Below are 23104 nucleotides of genomic sequence, written 5' to 3'. Positions count from 1 at the left end.
GGGGTGATTTGGATGGAAGAAGACTAATGACACTATCTAAAGAAAGAAGCAAATAGAGCCTGGCAATTGCCAAAGCCTTCAAAAGCAGCATTGATTATTTGGGTCTGTTTTTTTTTCTCCTTTCCTATTATATGAATTTAATGTGGGAAAAAAATAATTATGAAATGTTAAATTCTATCACACATATCAATAACTTCATCATCACTGCCTCTGCTGTTGATTGTAGACCTGCTGCCCAGTACCCCAACCCTTCTGTTTTGCCCAGCTCTGCCTATCATTGCTCCATGTCCCTCTCCTCCAGCAGGATTGCACACACCCAGAGTGTGTCTCCCAGTCACTATCCCTCCAGGAAATTTCTGAGTGGGAGCTGGAACATGAAAGAAAGGAAGAAGGGTTAGGTAAGAGATCATAAGAGGAAAATTTAGAGAGGGGGGGGGAAGAAATTAATGTCCCAGCTATACTGCACTCTTTTCACACACTCACATCCTCCCCTGAAGGTCTCCTGCACTACTCAAGCCCTCCCAAGGGAGGAAATCCCACACATACTAAAAGAAAAATCAATGCTTTCTCCAGTTAACTTTAACCTATTTATTATGTGTGAGACCAGTCACTGGAAAACAAAGCAGCTCTGTGATAATGCTGCCTTGTTTACCAAGGAAAAGCCTGAATCTACCTAAACAAAAATCATTAAAAGCTGAAGTATCCCTGTACCCTCAGACAAAGTGTCACCTGCAGGCAGGGCCTCCACCATTTTTGCTGGTGCAGTACTACCCCATTATAGGACAGATTTTCTCTGAGCACAGCCAGCCAGGGTGTGCAGCAGACAGTCTGACTGAAGCACAGCAGGCCCGTGGCACTGACAGACCTGCTGCAAAGCTCCTGAACAGGGGCTGCAGAAAACTCTGCAGATGCTGCAAGAGAGAGTCCGGTTTCTGCACTGAGTGATGAAGTGGGAGTCCAGCAGCCCAGTGCAGCAGCCAGAAACACAGGTACCACATAGCAGCACACCAAGGGAGGTGTTTTACACAGCCTGGATCAAGGGATACTGGCAGGACACTTGATCTCAGCTGATCTTGGAACAGGGTCCTCACAAAGTGGATCCCCTCACTGCATCACAGCACCAGTCTCTTTGATCAACACCACTGACAGTGCCCCAGAGCAGGAGAGGGAGCCACAGGCCACACTGGGAGTGCAGCAGGTAGAGGCTTAGCAGAGTGAAGAACCCTTTCTGAGAATCTACCTCGGGCTCCCCAGCATGAGCAGATGTCATGTCAGGTTTGGTGACCAGCTTGACTGCATCCCTCCTTTTGATTTTATCTATCTGCACACCGTATCTGTGGGAGACAGAAGAGCCCCTTTCCTTTAGGGATGCTCAAACAGCTGCACTCTCTTCATCCACTGAAAGGCTGCCCAAAAGGTGCACAACCTGCACAGTGCAGGTAAGAGACTCAGCAAGACACAGAGCAGGCAGGGGTGTTTTCAATTTTCTGGGGAAATTCAGCAGGTTTTAAATCATGTTTCTAGTTAATGTTGGGCTTTATTGTTCATCTTAAAGCCAAGATAAGAAAATCCCCTTCTGCTGATAATCAGCATCTTCAAGAATGCCAAAGAGCTTATCAGAATGGAATGAGTGCACAGATTTGCAGCATATACAAAGATAAATTGTGCAGCACACAAGTTCACGGTATTGAATTCACTGTATATTGAAGATTCCATATATTTTTATCTTAGAGATTCTAGTCAGAAATACAGGATCTCCCATCTCCCAGATTTCAAATCATTTAGGACCACAGTGAAATACTGGACTTTCAGAAGCATTTGCCAAGTTTTTGAAAATATGCTCCTTAGCATTACTTAGAGAGCTCTGGATCGGGACATTTAAACCTTCATCCCCTCTTTGTCTTCTGAATTCAATGAGCTCATCTAAAAGCTGGGTCCAACTATGCCACATATTATGAAGAGAGGACGAATAATGGCTTAAGATGTTACAATATCTAAGAATACTCTATGAGTACTGATACCCCATTTGCAGAAAAGCTGATTAAAACCAGAAATATGGCTACTGTTCATTAGATCATTGATTCAGGAAGACTAAATGACCCTCATTTTCCTTCCTGTCCCAAGGTGTGTCTCAGTCTTGCAGGTTCCCTGAAGAAAAGGAATCTTCCTTACTGTTAGAAATGTTGCGCACCTGTCATCAGCTTTTCATTTCTGGTTGTTAATGAAGCCTCATGCCTAAGAGGGTTTAGGATTGGCTTTACAGCCACCAAAAGGGAGAGCACAAATGCTGCCTTGCTGTGCAAAGACAGTCTTTGTGAACATGAAGCCTCCCCTATGCTTGTTCCATTCCTGCAGAAACAAGACAGAAAAATGACAAAGTGCCTTTTCCCATCCCACAGAGCACACACTGGTAGAATGAGGCTGACATGGTCAGTGACACAGCAACAGTTCTCTCTCTCTAAGACTCTGTTCCCTCCCCAGTTACCTTTTTCTATTTTTTATCTTCTTCCAGACAAATCTTTCCTTCTTCCACTCTTCCCTTCCCCTAAGTTTGAGATAGACTTAGAAGGGGAAGGAGCTGGTATTGTTTCTCCTCTATTCAAGCGACAAAGTGATTTCTCTGTGTGCGAGTGCACAAAGGCAGAATTTTCTTAGCAAGCTAGAGAGAAACAAGTCTGGCAGCAACCCCAGCTTTGATGGTGGGACTTCACAGGAGGATGTTCAACCTGCAACAGCTTGGTGCTCTTTTCTCCTCCACAACAAACACCATCTTTCAAGATTCTCACCTATGGCTATTTCCTTCCCTTCTTTTAAGAAGAACCCCAAACAAGAGAGAAATTGAACTACAGCACAGAGGAAAGACTTTTTACTAGTCAACATGAAGGGAAGCTTGTATACTTAGCACAGAAGAAACAAATCAAGAAGGAAATAAAGAAAAATAACGCAAAACTACAGCAGTAGGTAGCTGGCTGGAGGCAGGTGTTTCTTACCAAGCTAGTCCTGGCAGTCCCCAGATATCCTGTGCACTGAATCAGCAATAACTAACTCCTAAAGGAGTCAGGTTGAATCAAGTACCATGTAAACAGAGATTGAAACATTCTGAAGGGGGGAGTCTCAGGCAAATGTGTGCTCCCAGCACCTCTAAGACATGAAGTAGGAGAGAATTAAGTGGCAGCTTTTACAGCCTTTGCTAGACTGTCTTGGCCAATAGCTTCAACTCACAGGGGACCAAGTGAAGTTTCACACCACCAAAGGAAATTAGGAAAGATAACACCATCCCCACAAAGAGAATAATGCGCGCAGTGTAATGAATTCTGGCTGGCAAAGGCCAGGCATCACAGGTCTATGTATTTCCATGATAAAAACGCCAATTACAAAATTAATAATTATTTAAACTTTAGCGATGCCTAGAGTTCCTGTCAGGCTCCAGGTAAAGGCCTGAAAATGCAGCAAGGAGACAATCTCCTTTCTGAAGTTTAGGTTATTACTTGAAAGCAGGGAACTTGTGTGTTGTTTTCAAGACAGACTGAAAATGAGAATAGTTAAGGAGATTGATCTTTACAAAATAAAAATGTACTGGGGCAAATCAGGGAGTTTGTCTTGGAAAGGAGGAGGAAAACCTGCGCAGGGATTTATTGCAATGCAAAATCTGTCACAGGCAAGGGGTGGAGAGGCCAAAAACCTGAAAGGTTTGGGAAGGCTCAAGGGAACCTCTTCCCTTGAAAGACCACCTGACCACATTTGTTACTCAAAGTGTATTTATTCTGTGTTCTACCAAGTGATTTAACAGCTTCCTTCTTTTGTTGATGGTTTGAATCTATTCCTTAGCTTTGTTGCAGATGTCCAGGTTCCAGGGCAGTATTGCAGAGACCACCCTTGTCTTTTCTCCCTTTTCTGAATCTGCCCAACACTTGGCAATTTCAGAGGCACTCCCAAGCAGAGGAGCAATCTCAAGAGGGTTAAAATTCAGGGACACAAATGAAAATGCAATGAATAAGTCTGCCACATAAAAGATCCTGATGCTCATGATACAATCTGCAAGGGGTGAACGTTTTTCTTTGGGCTTCTTGTGCTCCACGGCTGCGATAACGCGCGGCAATATCGTTAGCATTGATTTGCTGCAAGGTGCGTGTTCTACATCTGCAAGCTACCAGGGGAAATGGAGGGAGGCTCTCTCCTTGAAAGGCTGCAATTACTTAATTATCCAAGGAAAATGACATGCAGATTTAACAGCACAGGGAAGGGTTAGGACTCACTTCCCCCATTCCCAAAGAATACAGAACAACGCTTCTCTGCTACGTGATCTCCATGCAAAGCTAACGCTCCTGGTTTGCTATTATTAATTACCCAGCTCCTATTCACTGGAATTCAGAGGTGTTGATACTTTGCATCACCCCCAGCTATGCTTGCAATTCATAAATCATACTGAGAGGAGTTGCCAGGAGAGGAGAGGAAATACTAAAGGAAACTTGCAAGCATCTCTGAATAGGCAGCTGCTGCTCAAAGAGGCTGCATCCTCTGCACAGAGTCAGATGTAAACCAGGATTAGAGCTGCAAGACAGCAAGAGACATGCCAAAAGTGGGCAGGCAAGACAAAGAAACAATGCATTCAGACAGAAAAGGTAAAGGAAAGCAGATGGCCCTGGGGATTAACCTTTCATCTTCACATCCACAGGCTAGATCAGATCAGATGGTCTGATAAAAGCTCAAAGGCTCTATTATGATTATTAATCTGGAAGAGATTGACTGTAGTCCAAACAGAGAGAAAGGTAGCAGTTCTAATGTTCAAGCCAGCACTGATTTCCCTTCCCCTGGAATTTGAAACTTCTTTCCCAGTTTTCCATTTGTAAAATAGATCTGAAGTTGCCTCACTATATGAAAGGCAAAATTCTGAACAGGGTTTTGGCCATCCCACGCCTCCTACCTCTTTATACAGATATACGTTCCACAGGAAGTGCCCACTCCCCTGCTCTTCAGAGTGGCTGTGCTGAAACTATTGTGTCCTTTTTAAGCAATTGAGAAAGGTAAGTTTGATTCCCAAGGGATTTCTCTCTTAAGCCAGTTAAGAGACTGATGACCACACCTTGTTATTGACCCCACTCAGTTGCCCTCTGGCTGGTACCAGAACAACATGGAATCAGATGTGGATGAAAAAAAACCACCAGGTGGGGAGCATCTGGACCCAGATTTATCCTTCTCTGTGAATGCTCTCCATTCACAGCATTGCCTTTTTGGGTTGGTTTTTCCTCCTCTTTTCAAAAATAATTTCAAAGTTACAAGCAGTTGATCCTTGAAAACAAGGTTTGTTGGAAAGCCCTTCTCGTAGGGCTCACAAGGTACCTCAAGGAAAAAGAGAAACTTAAAGGCACACAAGGCCTTCATTTGGCCACACATCCTCTCAAGTTCAGTTTTCTTATTTTGAGGGAAGGAAAGAATCCCCTTCTCTTCCCTCCTTTCTGCATTTTGCAGTTTAACCCTGGAAGTTATTAATTCCAGTATTCTATAATATAATGAAGGGGAAAGGGGGCAAAACAGGGTTAAAATATCATCTTCAAAGACCACTGATATGAAATTCTGAAATACTGAGATTTCCGGTCTCAGTGAAAATCACAGAAAAGAGAGATTAAAAAAATCACAAATACCTTAACAGAGGTAATATTCTCTTTAAATGTTTAAATTTTTTTAAAGATTTTTTAAACAAGGTTTTTTATTAGATGAAATCCTGAATTATTGAGTAAATTTTAGAAATAGCAGGTTTAGCCTGACACTTTGCTTTCCACAAGTGGATTTCTCATTACCACCATAATAGCACTTTTATGTTGCAATTAACTTTTCTCCTCCCAGACTGAAGAGAATATTTCTTATTCCTCCTGCTAGACTTTCCTCCATATTCTCTTCATCACTGCATTACCAGCATAGGAGATTCAGAAGTACTTTAAGCTGGCAACTAAAGAGTTTTTTCTGCTTAGGTCTGTCATTGAGGCCCACCTTTATCACACAAGCAGACACAGGAGGGAGCTCAAGCAACCCCATTCACACTGAGGTTACGTGTCTTCCTGCAGCAGCTGAAGTGATTTTATACCTCTAATTCTCAAATCAGGGTTTCTTTAGGTCTTGGACTTGGATTTCCACACCTGCCAGAGAAGTCTCCTTTTTTTTAGATAGCAAAACAACTGATATGTGCTCCCTGCATACCAGGAAAAGAAAAATCTGTATCAGTGTTGGCTGAGCTGAGACCAGAGGGCTGAAATCTTTGCTCCCCAGATTTGGCAGATGCAGATGTGGCTGCACACACACCTGCAATGTAACACTGCTCTTAGCACTGCTGGCTGAACCCTCAGCTGCCTTTTCTGTTTGCTCTTGCTTGTCTACTTCTTTCCTCTTGCTAGACCTCACAAAGAAAACCCTAGGAGTTTCTCTTCTTTGGCTTCCTCCTATTCTGCCTAAGCAAAAGACATCTCCTGGGGAACAGGGAGCAGGAATTCCTTCTCTTCAGAGATTTTTTTTTTTGTGCAACCACCAAGACAAATCTCTTGATAGTAATGCTCATTTACCCTTTATAATCCTTTCTACAACAGATTTCATCCCCCTTATTTTGTCTCCCTTTCCCATTGCCCTTAATAGGAATATTCCATGGAATCATGAAATGGTTTGGATGGGAGGAGACCTTTGAAGGTCATCTGATTCCAACCTGCCTGCCATGGGCAAGGACACTTTCCATTAGACCAGGTTGCTCAGAGTTCCATCCAACCTGGCCTGGAACACTTCCAATTATGAGGCATCCAGAGCTTCCCTGGGGAACCTTGCCAGTGTCTCACCAACTTTCATAATAGAAAAATTATTCTTTATGCTCAATATGAAATATCCTCTTTCAGTTTAAAACTGATGTCCTTTGTCCTGTCATGACAGGTCCTGGTAACGAGCCTCTCCTGTCCTATAAATCCCCTTTATGTACTGAAAGCCTTCCTGAAGCCTTCCCTTCTCCAGGATGAACAAACCCAACTGTTTCAGCCTTTCCTCACAGGACAGGTGCTCCAGCCCTCTGATCATTTTTGTGGCCATTCTCTGGACTTGTTCCAACAGGTCCATGCCTTTCCTAGGCTGGGTGTTCCAGAGAGGGACACCATACACCAGGAGGGGTCAAAGAGTGCCGAAACAAATGGGCAGATTAACCTCTCTCTGCTGGCCATGTTCCTTTTATGCAGGTTGGCTTTCTGGGCTGCAAGCATACATTACCATCTTATATCCAGTTTTTTAGCACCAAAATAAAAATATTTAAAAGTGCCTCTTTAGCCCAAGTTCACAATCCTCATTAAAAATGAAGCAGTGCATGAGAATCCAAAACAAATTCTTACAGGCACCTAAAATTAATTCACTAAAGGGAGAATCAACAGCCATAGCCCTCAGCAACTACTGTCACCTGTTTCCACATCACACACATGAGGTCAGGGAGCCCTGGAGGCAGCTGGCACAATTAAATGAAGATTTGGATCAAATCATCTCCAAGTCAAACAACTGTGAGCAGACACCAAGATTAAATGTTTGCTCATTTGCCAGAATATGGCCAAAAATAATTTTATTTTGGCACATATTTCTATAAAGAATAGAATAGGCACTGACAGTGTGGTCTATTATTCTAGGTTTTCCTTCTTTCTCTAACATCAGCAGTGTCAGATAAATTCTAGAGAAAAAGATAGTTTTGTTCTACTTTTTACAAAAGAGGTTTTGGAGGATGTGATTATTTACTGTGTTTCTTTGCAGTCTTCACACTATGAAACCCAACTTAGGCATTTTCTTTGCACGCCAAAGCAATAGTGATCTGTAACAGCTGCAGCACCAAGAATGAACCTGGATGCATTAGAAGAGCCCAGAAGAAATCAAATGTCCAAGAGGACTTCATTAGATGTAAGGAAGCTTATTGACTTTTCTCTTCTTCCTTATTTCCCTAATTTCTGCTGCTCATGATGGATGCAGGGATGTGATTATTAGCAACTTTTTGCTGGGATGCACTGGCTGTTGCTAGTTGTCCTCTCTCCAGTTAGACCCATACAGAAATCCCCAGCTGCTGCATTATCTTTCACCCTTCTCATAATTTGCAAGGAGAGATCATTCTTCATTTGAGGGGAGAAAAAAAACTGGTTTGATTTAATTTTTCATTTCTCCATTTCCCTTGTATCTAGAGGCCCAGTTTTCTAAAAGGCCTGTTTTTCTGCATTGAGATGGTGGTGTTTTACATCCCTGAAGAGAGCAGACATTCCACATTACCATCTGAGCACACTCAGTGGGGTACTGGAGTGCAGAATTCTCAGTCTGTTCCTCTGCCTCATTCATTACTGAGCAAATACCTCCACAATGAACCAGCAAGTTGGCAACCCCCATCTGCTCTGAATACACCCAGAGGAGCCAACAGAGTGTGTATGGCATTCTTGTCCCCTTCTTCCAGCACATCCCAGAGGGCTTTGCAAACTGCATAACTCTTGAATGGGAATGCAAGTTATACATTGATTTTTTTCAAATTACTCAAAGGATTTAAAGTTAGAACAGGCTCAGCTGGGCAACTATAATAGTGTCAATGGCAAACTTAGCTAAAAAACCCAGAAATCTTGGTGCTGTTCTGCCTTCTGGTCAGGTCTTCTGCACCTTAAATTCATTTCACTCACTGCTCTGAGCAGAGGTCTGAAACTTATTTTTGACAGGGACTGCATTTCACCTCTAAGGGGAATTTCTCCTTATTTGTATGCTTCCTTTCCCAATTCTACTGCCTCAGAAGTCTCATTCTGTCCCAGACCTGCATATTGGCTTTCCACAACCCTCCTCATCTTGCATGGTGCATTGATCTGTTCTTGCTGAGACTGAAGGACACAGGTGCCTGCAGGAGTAGCATTTATGCTGGTTTGCATAGCAATGATTATAAAGTAAGTACAATCAGCAATTCCTTTGCAATATCTCCCAAGAGAAGCAATATTAAAGCCTAGATTGTTAAAATACTCTCACTAACAAAAGGGTTTCATACTGGAAACATCTTTTTAAAATATCTGGGCACTGCTATTTAAATACAAACTCCAGTCCTAACCTGGAGACACTGAAGACTCAACCAAGCAGGATACAGTGTAAATAAAGCCATTTCATGACCACACAGTTCCCTGCCACACAGAACCACCTCCAGCCTCTGCTCACCCTTGTTCACCGAGAGAAGTTCACTTCTCTCTTCCAGAGACAGCACATCCAGACACGCAAACCCCTGAAAAACCCAGCAGGGACTGCTGCACTCTGCTGCCTTGCAGGATGCTCAGGGCACCTGCCCTGACCTCCCTGATTGTCACAAGAGCCACAAGGGAAGAGCAGTTCTCTCACAGCCACAACAGCAGGGATATATCTGCCACCTGACTTCAACTCTTTTCTTTCTTATAGGGAAGAGATAATGCAAGGGAACCTGAGGAAGGTGAAGAAGGAGATGCAAAGAGGAGGTATGTCTGTACTGGAGATCAGAAGCATGAAACTGCTCATTTGGTGCTTCTTTCCTTTTCTTTTCCTTCCCCGAGATTTTCTTTTAAACAGAATTCCCAGATGATGTCTACTTTTTCCTAGCTATTTTTTGTCTGTTTTGTTTCTCTAGAAGAGGAAATAAAGCTGTATATTTTCAGCTAAACGATATTAGTTATTGAGTGTTTTGCACTGTTTTTAGCAGAAAGGCTAAATGTTTATTAGAAAATATTTTGACAAAGGAGAAAACTAATTTCCAGCTAGGTCTAGCTGTAGAAAAGGTGAGCATGGCTCACTGAGTCTGTAACTGTATCAAAGGTTTAAAAAGTGCCAATTTAAAATCTAATCCCAGCACCCTTGCATGAGTGGTCCTATTAAAGGGAGAACAAATTTACTTTTTGCCTTCAGATTTATACTGGTTGTCAATATAAGCAAATGAGAATGAAAGAAATTCAGAACCACAGCCTGTTCTAAGCTGCACCACTTCAAAGAAACTCTCCAGGAGTCAAAGGATGTGCTTTTAATTAGCACTGGAAACACAGAGTTGAATCAAGAAAATATAGTTTTTAAGTTAACGAAGGTGGTATTATTTATACACTCCAGCATCTCTGAATCATACAATACATTTCAAAGACAAAAGTTAGGATGCCTCCCTCATTATACACTCATGGTAACTGCTAGGTATGCACTCACCTTCCTTTGATTACTGAGGTTCAATCAAAAAACTTCTCATGGTCACTCTACCTGAACATAGCACTTTGTAAGTATTCCTGCATCTTGGTGATGTCTGTGTGTAAGCATCAAAAAATGATTGCTCAATTCTCAATATTCCACCACTTGTGATATTTCAAAAATAAACAACTCTTCCTCCATTGGGAAATAATATCTAAGCTAAAATAAAATTGTGAAATACTAAAAGAAATCCAGCCTCCTCCATATTAATCTTAAGACATTTATGATAGATCAAGGCATTGAATTTACAGATCTAATGAGACTTTTGTGCTCTGAGGTAACTCCTCAATTTATAAGGGAGGAGAGTAGATTTCACCACTCCTTGGCCACCTGGCTCAGAAAATCCTTCTCATATTGTGTAATTGCAAAAATGGAAGCCAAAATATTTTTTTGTCTGGTCCTGTCTATACTAAATCTGCTTAAATCCCCTGCAAAGCCTCCTTAGTATGGACATAAATTACAATCACTCTATGACGCCCTAAGCAATGAACAGGAAACTGGTCTGTGTGAAAATAAAACCTGCTGAGTGACTATCTCTTGTGAAAATCTGGCTTTTGATGACAAGAAGAGATAGAACAGGACAGAAATTGTCTCTGAGTCTTAGAAAATGCGTGGCAGAACAAGATTGCTGACAACATTTTTTGAAGTATAAAGTAAGCCTAGCTTTCACATGATAAAATCCACAATAAAGGTGGTCAGTGTTAGAGTGCATCTTGCATCCATATTTCTAGCCAAGTTGGTTTCTTACTGATGAATAACAATATTGAGGTAAGACCAGTGAAACCCAGAGCAGTAAGCACAGAGTCATGTTTTAAACAGACCAACAGTTCCACTTGAGGATAAGATCACACTACCCATGTGCTTGGTCCTTGAGAACACAAGTTAAAGATCAGGGTCAATCTGTTTGCAATCCTTGTACTTATCCCAGCCAACTTTCACATTGCTCCTGCAAACCAGCCCACACCTCAGTTTAGCAGCCCTCAGACCAATGCACTAAAAAGAGAGGTTCATCCCTCCACAGTCACTCTCCCAACCACACTGCCCCCAGTAACTGCTCTAAGCATTTCCAGGTTTCTTATTTCCTGTTTCCCCATTGGTTTCAATCCTGCATCACAAATTCACAAAGCTCCTGTTGAGTTAACGTCAGAAAAAGGATCTTAGCCCAAAATGGGGTTTTCAACAGTTCTTGGCAGTGGCCTAAATTCAATTTCTTTGAGCAACTGTGACAAAATTTTACCAAAAGCTCTTTTAGGCATATCAGATAACCCCACTCCAACTTTGTATCGGCACTTTTCACTGCACTGCACTTTGCCATCTTCTTCCACTACAAATGACATGTATATTGCAAATAATAGGCAGACTGAAATCCTACACCATTTCTTTGAGCCCTTTTTCTCCCCCCACCAAAATACAGAGACAGCTGAAGAGCACAAAGATATTTATTCTCTCAGAAAGAGCAGCAGTGCTTTTATTGAGTAATGCTGGCTTGGCACTGAAGCTCTGATTAACTCCTATCATGTTAAGTCACGTTGTTTGCAAATTGCCTCCATTTCCCTCCCTCAGCCTCTTCACCAAAAAACCCCAAGAACATCCCACATATTCCAGAAAAAATGGTAGTATCAGTAAAGGAAAAAAATAGAGAAGTTTCATTCTCACTTTTTGAAGGGCACATGTTTCTTCAGAGGCAGAGACAGTAAGGTTTTCATAATGTTTGCTGACCTGAAAAAAAATACTGTATTTCCAGAAGTGTGAAGGAATTCTGTTCCATTAATTCATTTGCATTTCATCCCCCATAAGATTAGGAATATAACCCTTTCTGTCTGTCCTGTCAGCTGACATTCCACATCACAGCTATGCTGAGGCCACTGTCATGCCCCATTAAGCATTAGAGGACTTTGCTCAGCCAATACAAGTATTTAAAAACTCCCTAGAAAACACATTAATCAAGTGGATTCGCAGTTGTGTAAAATCAAAGTTTTTAAATGTACCATATTTAGTACGCAATGGACTGTCAAGCACCTCCAGCATGCCAAATTGCCACAGCTCATTCCATCTCCTGGCTTATGAAAAACATGTAGAAGCACAGCAGAGCCCTTTTGATATGCCTACTTTTTCCATATTTTTGTTTCCTTAAAAAAAAAATCAAAGCTAAATTCTAAATATAGAAGCAACAGACAAAATTTAGCACAGAACATAACCTGAGCAGGATCATAAAGCCCATGTCAGATCACAGTGTGACTTATTCACCTGTGTAAGAAAACTAATACATATATTCACATGCCCCATAAAATTTATGGCGCTCATTTTAAAACAAAGGTGACAAATACTTGTGCAATTTAGAAAATAGACCACTTTTCATGATTTAGCAGAGACACACACAGCATACTGTGTTCCAATTACAAACTAAATGGCACGCATTCACTGGCAAATGGGAAACAGAAAATTATTTGCTCTGAATGTGTTGAATCATGAGAGAGAATTTGAAGTGGCACAGCACAGAAAACGTCTCCAGCATGCATTTAATCCACACAGATCAATGCTTGAGGCTTCACACATGAATTAGTGACCAGCACAACATCAAATACTCCTGTCCCATGCCACAATAATAGCATTACACAGCCCAACAATAAAACATTCACCCATTCATTCACCAGTGGTTGCTCTGTGTTTGCTGTTGCTGGAAGCTCCCCCGAAAGATCTGTCACTTCTGAACTCACAGGTGTAATGTGCAGGGCATGGCCTCACCTTCAATGTAACTGGCTGTGGCCAATCTAAAAGTCACATGAGAAGGGTGGGTAAAAACTCAGAGTTTAATGCTGGGAAGATTTGCAGTGGTTTTCCAGGGCATGCCTCTCTTTCCTCCTTTTACCCTCCTGTGGAACAGCCCTGGGCAAGAGACAGCAGAGTCAGGCTGTGCTGGGGGGTATTTAAGGCAATAACACAGGAAAGGCATTGGGACCAGCATTTGTCCCTGGGAGGTTAAGAGCTACCAGAACACTGTTCCTGATTCATTTCTGGCTTACACTGCCCTAACTCCATGACCTGTGAGAGAGTTGTAGCTAAATAAAAGCTCCACTAAACTCAAGGCAGTTACTCAAAATTTACACCAGGAGCTGAGCCTATCAAGGCACATCCAAAGCGTGTGTAGGTAAGAATAACATATGTGATTATAGGAAAGGCAAACACAGCAAAATAGGGACTTAACAAGGTGAATAATGAAGAGAAAGCAGCACTCAAGTTGTTGTTCATACCCTTCTACTTCCATGCAAATGAAACAAACCTGAGTGCTTGCCTGAACATGTGGATAAAGAATGCCATTCATCACATTTACTCCTCATCCAGCACCAGCTCCACAGCTCATCTTCCTGAAATGAGGTTTACAAAGGTGCTGAAACAAATAGAATATGTATCCTGCAGTTGTGTTTCAAACAGGAAAAGGTGTGTCCATCAGCAAGGCTTACCAAATCCAAAGCCCTGCAAACAGGAAAAACATGCATGGAGTCTTCTAGAAGAAAAACTAAAACAGTACATTTTTAAAAATCCCTGCAGAATCAGGAGGAGGCTGGAATAATTCCACTGTCCTTTCTTGTCTCATTTGAGCTGAGTACAAGAAGGGCCTGAGGCAGAGCTACCAGCCAGGAGCACACCTCAGGAACACAAACCTGAGGAGAGATGCTGCAGAGGTGGACAGCTTCTGGAGATGTGAGACCTCCCCACAGCAGCAATGCAGTGTAACCCCCAGAGGTGAGGGAGAGAGATTTCCCACTGGACTGATGAAAACAGGCACATACACAAGATAATTTGGGGGTGTTATTTAATTCCACGTCTCCTTTCATTGGCGTCACTCTGGAGTTTGGAATCTGACAAATGAGATTGAGCTATCCAGGACTTGTACTCATGATTTTACCCCAAGATAACAGCAACATCATAGGAAAAGACATTCCCTCCTCCACCAAAGCTCTAAAACTGTGCATCATTCTGAAGTAGAAGAATAATGTCACAGTGGTAAGAATTAAACCATACATGATGCCAAAAGGTGAAAAATTCAGCTTTGTATTATACATAGCATATATATACAGTAAGGGTGATCCATGTAATCCTTCAAATCCCAGTCTCTCCCAAGTTCTGAAAACAAAGTCCCAGACCTGCCTACATATTTTGACAGAAATGGCAAATCTCAGGAAAAAATAAACAAACAAACCAAACAAAAAAAAAAAAAAAAAATCAAGAGGGCAAGCTCAGTGCAAACTCAAGAAAGCCTCAGTCTTTTCCCTAGACTGCACTTTTCATTCATTTTGTCTTACAGCATAGTACAAATTGCTGAGCTAAAGAATCTCCTGATTTCAAACATAAAAGCACAGAGTAACAAGGCCGTGGTCTGAAGGATCACTGCTTTGCCTTTCTCATACCCAGACAATCCTTGCTCTGTTCTGCACAGAGAAGGAAACTGTCCACCCTGTTCACACCACATCCTCCGGGACAGATGAGCACCCAACATACCGAAGTGGCTTCCCCCAATACACTCCCTGAATTTTTAGTTATTTAAAAAGAACAACAGCAAACAAAAGCTCAATTGTGAATACATCCTGAACTTAAAATCATCTAGAAAAGACCTTCCTTCATTCCCTGCTGTAGCTTTTTTTATCGCTGCCAGCTACACCGCAGTGCCCTAGGGTAAGTCACAAAATTCTCCATTCTTTTGAGACAGGAATAGTTCAGCTTAGAGAAGGAGCCATTGTCCACGTGATGAGATACATGTACCTGATGTCAGCAGTGGGTTTGGGAAATAGGAAACCAAACTGAGAGAGAAGAAGAGGGAAAACTTCATTGTAATACAAATGCACCCACATCAACAGGATTTGGTTTAGTACTCTGGCAAGAACTCCTTACAGAGGTACTGAAAATGCACTTAAAGATCACACCACACCTGGGACTCTGTGATACTGGATGTGATGCAGAGACTGTCACTGCCAAGAACTGTTTTCATACTAAGCAGACCGTATAAAGAGTAGGAAGAGAAATTAATAATTTGTAGCCATCAAACCAGCACTGTCTTAAAAGAGCTGGAGAGCAAATGCAGATTTTATATTGTGCACAGAAGGAGCAGCAGGTATCAGACACAGTGCAAGCTACCTGAGAGCCTGTCTCATGCATCCATGCTTAAAGAGCTCATACCAGCATAGCACATCAAGTTAAGAATAAGCATTACACATCACAGTCTTCACAGAATCATCTGGGGGTGTTGTGAAGTGCAGGACCTGGCAGTTCACCTGACTGAACCTCATACAGCTGGCATTTCAATCCAGCATGTCCAGATCCATTGGCCTTCCTATTCCCCAGCAGATCAACACTCCTGCCCAACTCAGTGTTGTCTGTAAACTTGGTAAGTCTGCCCTCAATCCCCTCCTCCAGACCATTGAAAAGGATCTGAAACAGGCCTGGCCCCAGCACAGAGCCCTGGAGAACACCAGTCGTGCCTGGCTGCCCACTGGGTGCAGCACCTTCCCCCACCACACAGGCAGGTTTTTACCCAGCGAGGTGAATTCCCACCCCTTCTATCTGCAGACAGTTTCTCCAGGAGAATGCTGTGGGAGGCAGGGTCAAATGCTTTACTAAAGCACAGGCAGACACATCTTCAGCCTTTCCATCATCCACCAGGCAGGTCAGGAGACAGGAGAACAGGTTGATCAAGCAGGACCTGAGTGTCCCAACCCCACACTGGCTGGGGCTGACCCCCTGGCTGTCCCATATGTGCTGGTTGATGTCACTGCTCCATAACATTGCCCAGCTCTGAGGTCAGGGTCAGCAATGCTCCTTTCCATTAGTCCATCTGTCGGATACCAGACCACACAGAACAAGAGTTAAACTCTCTCCTCAGAAAGAGAGATGAATTCCCAGCCAGCCAAACACAACACTCCAGTCTTAAATGCTCAGCTCTTACAGACTGATTTCTGATCTGACTTCAGTAATGTCAGGATTGTGGTGGGAGGATCACACTCCTCAGTTTGACCCCTTGACAGTGATCCCTGGAGCACAATCAGAGCAATCAGGCAAAATGAGGAGCACACATTGTAAAGGCAGGGTATGTGACTAGCTTTGAATCTCCATGTCAGGTCTAAGTCAGCAGCTCCCAGTGCTTGTGGTAGCAGGGAAGGCAGATTCTAGCAGCAGCAGGATGGGGATGCTGGGCTGGCTTTCCACCATAAGAACTATTTCTGTAATAGCATTTTCAGAAACTGCATCTTAGGAGGATGTTATAGCCTCCCTAGTAAGGAGGGAAAGGGAATATGGCAAGAACCAAGTAAGCCTACTTACATCTTCAAAGGCAGAGAATTACAGTCTACAGCTCTGATACTAAATGGCAACTCCAAGCCTCCAGCTGCCTTCCCTTGCCAGAAGTTAGCAGGCATCTGCTATAAGCATGCACCTCCGTGGCTTGCTGTCAGGCATCACCAAAGGCTGGAGAGATGGTAGATCTACAAACAAAGCAGAGACACTGGGACCAGGATTTATGTCACTTCCCTCCCTTTTCCAGGGTTAAGGACCAGCATTACAGTCTGCTGAAAAGTCCAAAAGAGGAAAATTAATAATTTAGGTAATTATTAATGATTTTAATTAATGCTTCTATTAGATTTTGCTGATAATTGTCATATAGCTTAAAACTGGTTGTGGATCAAGTCAAGGGTAAATGCACACAATTTCCTCTGTGCCAGCCAGCCTTCTCCAGCTCCAAAGATTCCCATGCTGCAAGCATCTCTCTCCATCACAGCTGCCACAAAACCACAGCCAGACGGAGCTGGGACAGCAGCAGAAGGCAGGAGACTCTACAAGCACCATTTTTCTTTCCCCATCTGGGAGACTACTCAGATTTCAGGCTCTGTTGTGGCTTCTCATCTTCCCCTGCAGGCTCTGGTAGCTGCTCCTCAGGGCTCCCTGCACTTCATGCTTCCTGCTAACTCACACTGTGCTGTTACTTGCAGAAGCTAGATTGCCACATTTTCACCTTTTGGTATGAAATTTTGGTTAAAAATAGAGCTAGTTTGGGGGAAAAGTATTTTCAAAATTTTAAATAAAATCATATTTTCCCTTCAAATTTGTAAAAATCAGCAGGCACTTTTTCATGAAGAAGATTCAAAACTAAACTACGCATGTTTAATAATGGCAATTATTTTACAAGCTTTTCTAAACACTACCATTTTTCCCCCCACTTCTTGCTGTCTGCTCCTATTTATGCAGAGACTTGAAAAAGCATGCAAGTTGCTCATTCCTCCCAGCCCTGTCAGAGGATTTGAAAGAACATATTTTTCATAAGATAATAAGGACTTACTTAAAAAGCTTTTATGAAAAGCAGCATTGTGTTTATGCTTTTTAGAAGCAACTAAAAAATTTCACAAGCAAATTTGAAGTCAATAACCATTCAGCAAAAAGTTTTCCTTCAGAGAACTTCAACTAGCAGCCCCTGAAGTCTGACAGTCAGGATGCTGCATGGACTTGGATCCATATTAACTCAAAAGCACCCGAGTTCCTCCCCTGTTCACATCTTTATTACTATGTCATACATAACTAGAAACTCAGGATTTGTGTTGAGGCAATTTGACAACACATGCTCACCTTAAGAAGCTTTTTATTCTAGAAGGTGTAGCAGGGGCTACACATTATTGCATCTCAGTGTCAATCTTCCTCAACAATTACCAGAATAACTTTTTCAGCTTTTTTCCCCACCCACAACTGAGATTGATATTTTTTCCCACTGAAAAATAAAACCCTCATTGCCATGGGAATTTACTAGTAAATTCCCATAAGGCACAGTCTTACTCTGCCTTTCCACTTTCAAAATTAAACTTAAAAAGTGACAGAAATTGGCCAAGGGCAAGAATGAAAAAATCATAGTGAGTGCACAGAAGGATCACAGTCAAAGCATGCAGTTAAAGACTAATAAGAATTGTGTCTTTAAGGCAGGATCTAATCAAAAGAAAAGACAGAGCATGTTGTATTAGTTGTTCAGCAGATGACACCAACAAAATGCAGGAATGGGGGGGAAAACATCTTAGTAATACATGAGGTGCCTTCTTTCCAGTAAGAGAGAGCTGTTAGACCATTCAAGAACTCTGCTGGGATAAAGCAGACAGTTCTGTCACCTACAGTCACAAGAGTTACAAAGATCAGAAGTGGTGTGAAACAGGGCTAACAGTATGATCAGGAAGAGAAAAAAGCCATCCCACAAGTGGAACTTTGATTATAAAAAGCGAAATCAAATGTGATCATTCTCCATATAAACCTTCAGTAATTATCACTAAGGAAAGAATTAACATGCAGTGACATTTTAGCTGGGGAATATACAATGATTTCTAATCATAAGTGTTGGACTATCAAACAGCTTTTTGGTAGAGTGATTCCTAGCTGGTTTTAAAGTGAGTTTAATCTGTGAATAGAACAGTTAATGTTTTTGACAGCACAGACCTGGACCTCTTGACACAGAAGATTCATTCCACAAATTTTCTTTCATGTTTCTGAACTCCTAAAGAACTAAATGAATCCATGTTTCCATCTGCTAGGTTGAAACATTTGTTCAACAACAATACTCTTCCAACATTTATCATTGTCGCCTGTTCATTAAGCACTGGATATGGAATTACAGCTCTACCAAAGAAAGAACATATCTAGGCTCTTCCCATCTAAACAGAACACTCTTTCATCCTGTTATGTAAGTTTCCCTCTCCCCAAAGGATCTCAAAACACTTAAATGCCATGCACTGGTACACAGAGATTTACCAATTTTAGCATGCAGCTCCTCTGGGGTGATACGTGTCAGCTGCTTTAACAGCCCACAACAGACACACAGAGCAGACGAGAGCATGTCCTCCTGAACACACAGAGCAGATTCTCTGGGAAACAGGCTGGAACTACACTAAACTTGGACTCTGGCCAGGACTTCATGTCTAACACCTCCAAATGGTCCCACAGTATCTCGGAAGCAACAGGGAAGTTTGTTTTAGGGTATATCCAAATGAGGCTCTTGAGTTGCAGACATCAGGATGGCACAAAAGTAGGTCTATAAGAAAACTGATAAATTAGCATTATGACCAAGGACCACTGGTGAGGCAGGATAAGGATATTTTTCCCAATTTACAAATGGTAAACCAAGGCTCATTGTACCTAAGTAATTTCTACATAGTAGCAAAAGAAGTCTGTGGTGGATTGAACTCCAGTTTATACCCCAGTTGTTCTTCCTTTAGGTGTTCTTGAAGCCATCCATTGCTACAAAGAATAAATATGAGGTTTATTTACGTAAGGGGAAAAACTCCCATGCTTGTAATGTGTCTCTCATCAAAACCCCAGACTAATTTCTTGGGTTTCAACAACTCCAATTGCATCATTTCTAGTATCTGAAGGATGCAGGTACCCTGTCCTTTCAGGAAAAGCTGCCTCCATATGTTAACTTCATGACAGCCTTGACACTCATTTGTCTATGTACCATTTAAAAACAGTAGATTTATTTTTAGTCCAAGCTCTGCCACCAGAAGTACTGAATCCATTTTGTCCCCCACAACAGCTAAAATAAAGTTTTGCACTTCCAAGGTTTTATCCATCAAACGAGCTCCCTATGCTGCGCAAACTCATGCACCAGGGGGGTCCATCAAACAGATCTACTCCATGACAACAATGTATATGGACTGTGACTGAAATCTCCCCATGGTCTCACAAGTGGAGTGCTATTTTCAACTCTGTTTTAGAGCTGGGGTAAAAGAACTCAAAGAAATTTGCTGCAGAACAGGGCATTGAATTGAAATTACTCAGTTCATATGCAAAACTTCTAAGCAGTAGACCAGTCTTCCCTTTACCATTAAAAAAAAAAAAGAATAGAAGAGATCACAATGTGCTCAGATGACAATATCATGCTTCTCTAAACTGCATATTTCTTAAACTAGAAGCTTCAGATTATTGGAAACATTGATGTTCCCCAATGTCCTTTTATAACCTAATTCCTCCTCTTTCCTCTACTCCACTTCCAAACTTTGCTGCATTTGAAAATGTCATCATTCACTTGGTGACACATCCCAGCCATGCAGTAGGGTGGCAGCTGAGTCACCTCCCTGCTGTGACGAGGTGTAATGGTGACACAACTGCACAATCCTTTTTTGGGCACTTTGTGTTGGAGGTTGCTCTATACAAAGGCTGGGTGGGAGGAACAAATCAGGGTGGAAGAACTTCTCACACACAAAGGAGAAAGGAGGGATTGGAGGTGGCCCTGGCAATCAAATTACATCTTCAAGCACAGTCAAGCTAAAGAGCACATAGAGAACCAGGCACAGCCTGAAAGACCAGAATGAGTCAGAGACTCCTTTGGGTTGACATTTGGCTGATATCTACTGAAGGCTCTGAAATAAAGCATCTCTTGAAGCATCTATGTCTCTCCACAGACTTTGTGGAGATACTGGGATGTAGCATTACATCTTTGGCTTTGATGCCAGCTTAAAATGTTTCTCTCTTTCTCCCACCAATTCCGCATCCTCCAGTTCATGAGGAGGTTCACCCTTCTCTCAGGCCTGCTAGTAAGGCTGTTTGTGAGGTTCTCCAGGAAACTGGAAAAGAAAATTATCCTAATTTAAAATGTCCCTTTTGTCAGGGGAAAAAGGGCCAGAAATCCCCTCATCCAGCTTTGCTGTTTAAGACAATGGACAGCACCACAGATCACCTAAAATTCCCAAACCTTATTCTGCTTGACTATGCCCTCATACCCATGTCAGAGAATGTTTTACAAGGCAGATGATCATACAGCACCCACAGAAATAACTACTGCCAAAAGGGCAATGGAAAAGCACTGAAAAATCAGACTGTTCAGTCTAAGTTGGTCTTTGATGGGTAGGTGGGATAAGTCCTGCCAAACAGGTGACATCACATAATCCCAAGTGCATGATTTTGCCTTGAGTCCGTGAAGGCCAAAGCCCTATCCCTTGTGTATGAGAGAGAAGCTGAACTCATAGTGCTGAACATGCAGAAAAACAGCTTATTTACATCCTTACCCCAAGGAATTAATTTGGCCTCAGCAGGATGGCAGATCAGCTACATACATCCTCTTCTCTCTCTAATGCTCAGAAGCCTGGCAGTTGTGTTTCCTAGGTTTGAAATCATAGTTTTGTGCAAAACATTGTCTAGCGGGGCAACTGGTTAACCAAGGAAACAAACCTGGAACTGACCACCAAACCATAACCCTCTTGCACATTTATTTGTGCATTATGGGAAGTGCATTATGCCAGGTGGCATTATAATGTCCTGGAAATATTTGCTGCAAACTTCTGGAAAAACTTTAATTTCCTTTTTGGCCTGCACCATGAAAGATGCATTTTCTCCCACCAACTGGTCCACCAAAATACTGGACCTTTTATCAGACTAATTTACAACTAATAGAGAAACAGAATAAATACAAGCAATGCTAGAGCATGACTGACAACTAAGGACAGGATGCTTTCTCTGTTCTCTTAGTGTTCTCCACTTAAATATAGGCCCACTTGCTACTTCATGATGACCTGAAGACCCCTATCAGATGGAACTGCAGGTCAGTTATTCTCCTCTTCTATGCTCTACTTCAAGTCAGCTCAGGACCAATTTCAAATGCTTTTAAAAGTAAACTCTGCACAGGAATCCTTTATCAACACTTTCTTGCAACTGGAGTTGAGCAATTCTTCCTGTGGAGGCCACACTAAATGTCTGCAATGGGTTTGACCTCACAGGATACATCCCTGATGCAGTCTTTGTCCAGTTTACTCTCTGGGGGGCAAGAGGGAAATAGAAAAAAGTGTAAGAGCAAAAATGAGAATTCAGTGCATTGTAGAGTGTTCTCCCTGGTGTAATTGTCTTGGCTGCACAAAAGTAGAAAGTACCTATTTCTGGGGCTTCTGTAAGAATCTCAGCTTAACAGCTGACCCTTACATACAGCCTAGTTACAAAAAGAGATGATCCATCATTCACACATCACTTCCTCACCTTTGGCTGAAGTAACTGGAAAGGGATCAATGATAAAGATAAAACCTGAAAAATCAGATGTATTCCCAAAGGGGCCAGGAGTTTTTTTTACTTTTATTTAAAAAGCTTTGAGAAATGTTAACTGTAAGTGAATATAGACAGGGAAAGAAATGCAGTTGGGCTACCCCTTGCTCCCAGGAGCAGGCAGACAAGGAAAGAGCACAACACTCACACAGCAAAAAGAGATCTGCAAAGTTAATGCCTCTCTCAAGCTTGCAGGAGGCCAGAGTGTTACTGTGAACCCAGCATGCTGTGCAAGATGCCCTAAACTGGCTAAGAGTAGTCACTTTATTCTGCACTTATCAGTGCCTTTGGCACTGCTTATCCTTTTTTCAGTTGGGATAGAGTTAACTTTCTTCCTATTAGCTGCTACGGTGCTGTGTTTTGGATTTAGGATGAGAATAATGTTGATAACATGCTGATGTTTTAGCTGTTGCTGAGCAGCACTTACGCTTTTCAGATTCTTTGCTGCCTGGCCAGCGAGAAGGCTGGGGGTTCACAAGAAGCTGGGAGGGGGCACAACCAAGACAGCTGACCCAGCTGGACAGAGGGATATTCCAGCTCATATGACAACGTGCTGAACAATAGAGCTGGGGGCAGTTGGCTGGGGGTGGCAGCCTGCATGAGAGATTGCATGGCAGGAGAGGGACACAGTGGATTCCCAGCCTTGCCCTGTCCCAGCCAAACCAGAGCACCCAACTCAAGCCTCTAAGTTTACTATGAGACAAATAGAAAACAGCTGCATGCTCACCCCCAGGAGCTGTGCACTGTGCTGCCTCTCTCCCAAAACCCTCTGTCCAAGGCTGCAGCAGATGAAGATTCAAACCCTGCCATGATGCTTGGTGGAGCTGTTGGCCACTTACAC

At 42.4% G+C, this 23104-nt stretch overlaps 1 long non-coding RNA gene across 2 annotated transcripts in view; it reads left to right on the top strand.

Annotated features, from left to right (window-relative positions):
* The window catches only part of LOC118688597 (uncharacterized), a 45422-nt gene that overhangs the window by 3552 nt on the left and 18766 nt on the right, over window positions 1-23104 (top strand). Inside the window, exon 2 of one of the 2 annotated variants that reach the window (XR_004980484.2) lies at window positions 9412-9467. This is a non-coding gene — a long non-coding RNA (uncharacterized LOC118688597). Of the gene's footprint in view, window positions 1-7941; window positions 9468-23104 lie in introns of those variants that run through there. The other variant, XR_008508499.1, reaches the window with a different exon arrangement.

The sequence above is a fragment of the Molothrus ater genome, chromosome 8, assembly GCF_012460135.2.
Source record: "Molothrus ater isolate BHLD 08-10-18 breed brown headed cowbird chromosome 8, BPBGC_Mater_1.1, whole genome shotgun sequence".
NCBI lineage: Eukaryota > Metazoa > Chordata > Aves > Passeriformes > Icteridae > Molothrus > Molothrus ater.
Note: the sequence above shows the minus strand (reverse complement) of the source record. Positions and strands in the feature narration are given on the sequence as shown.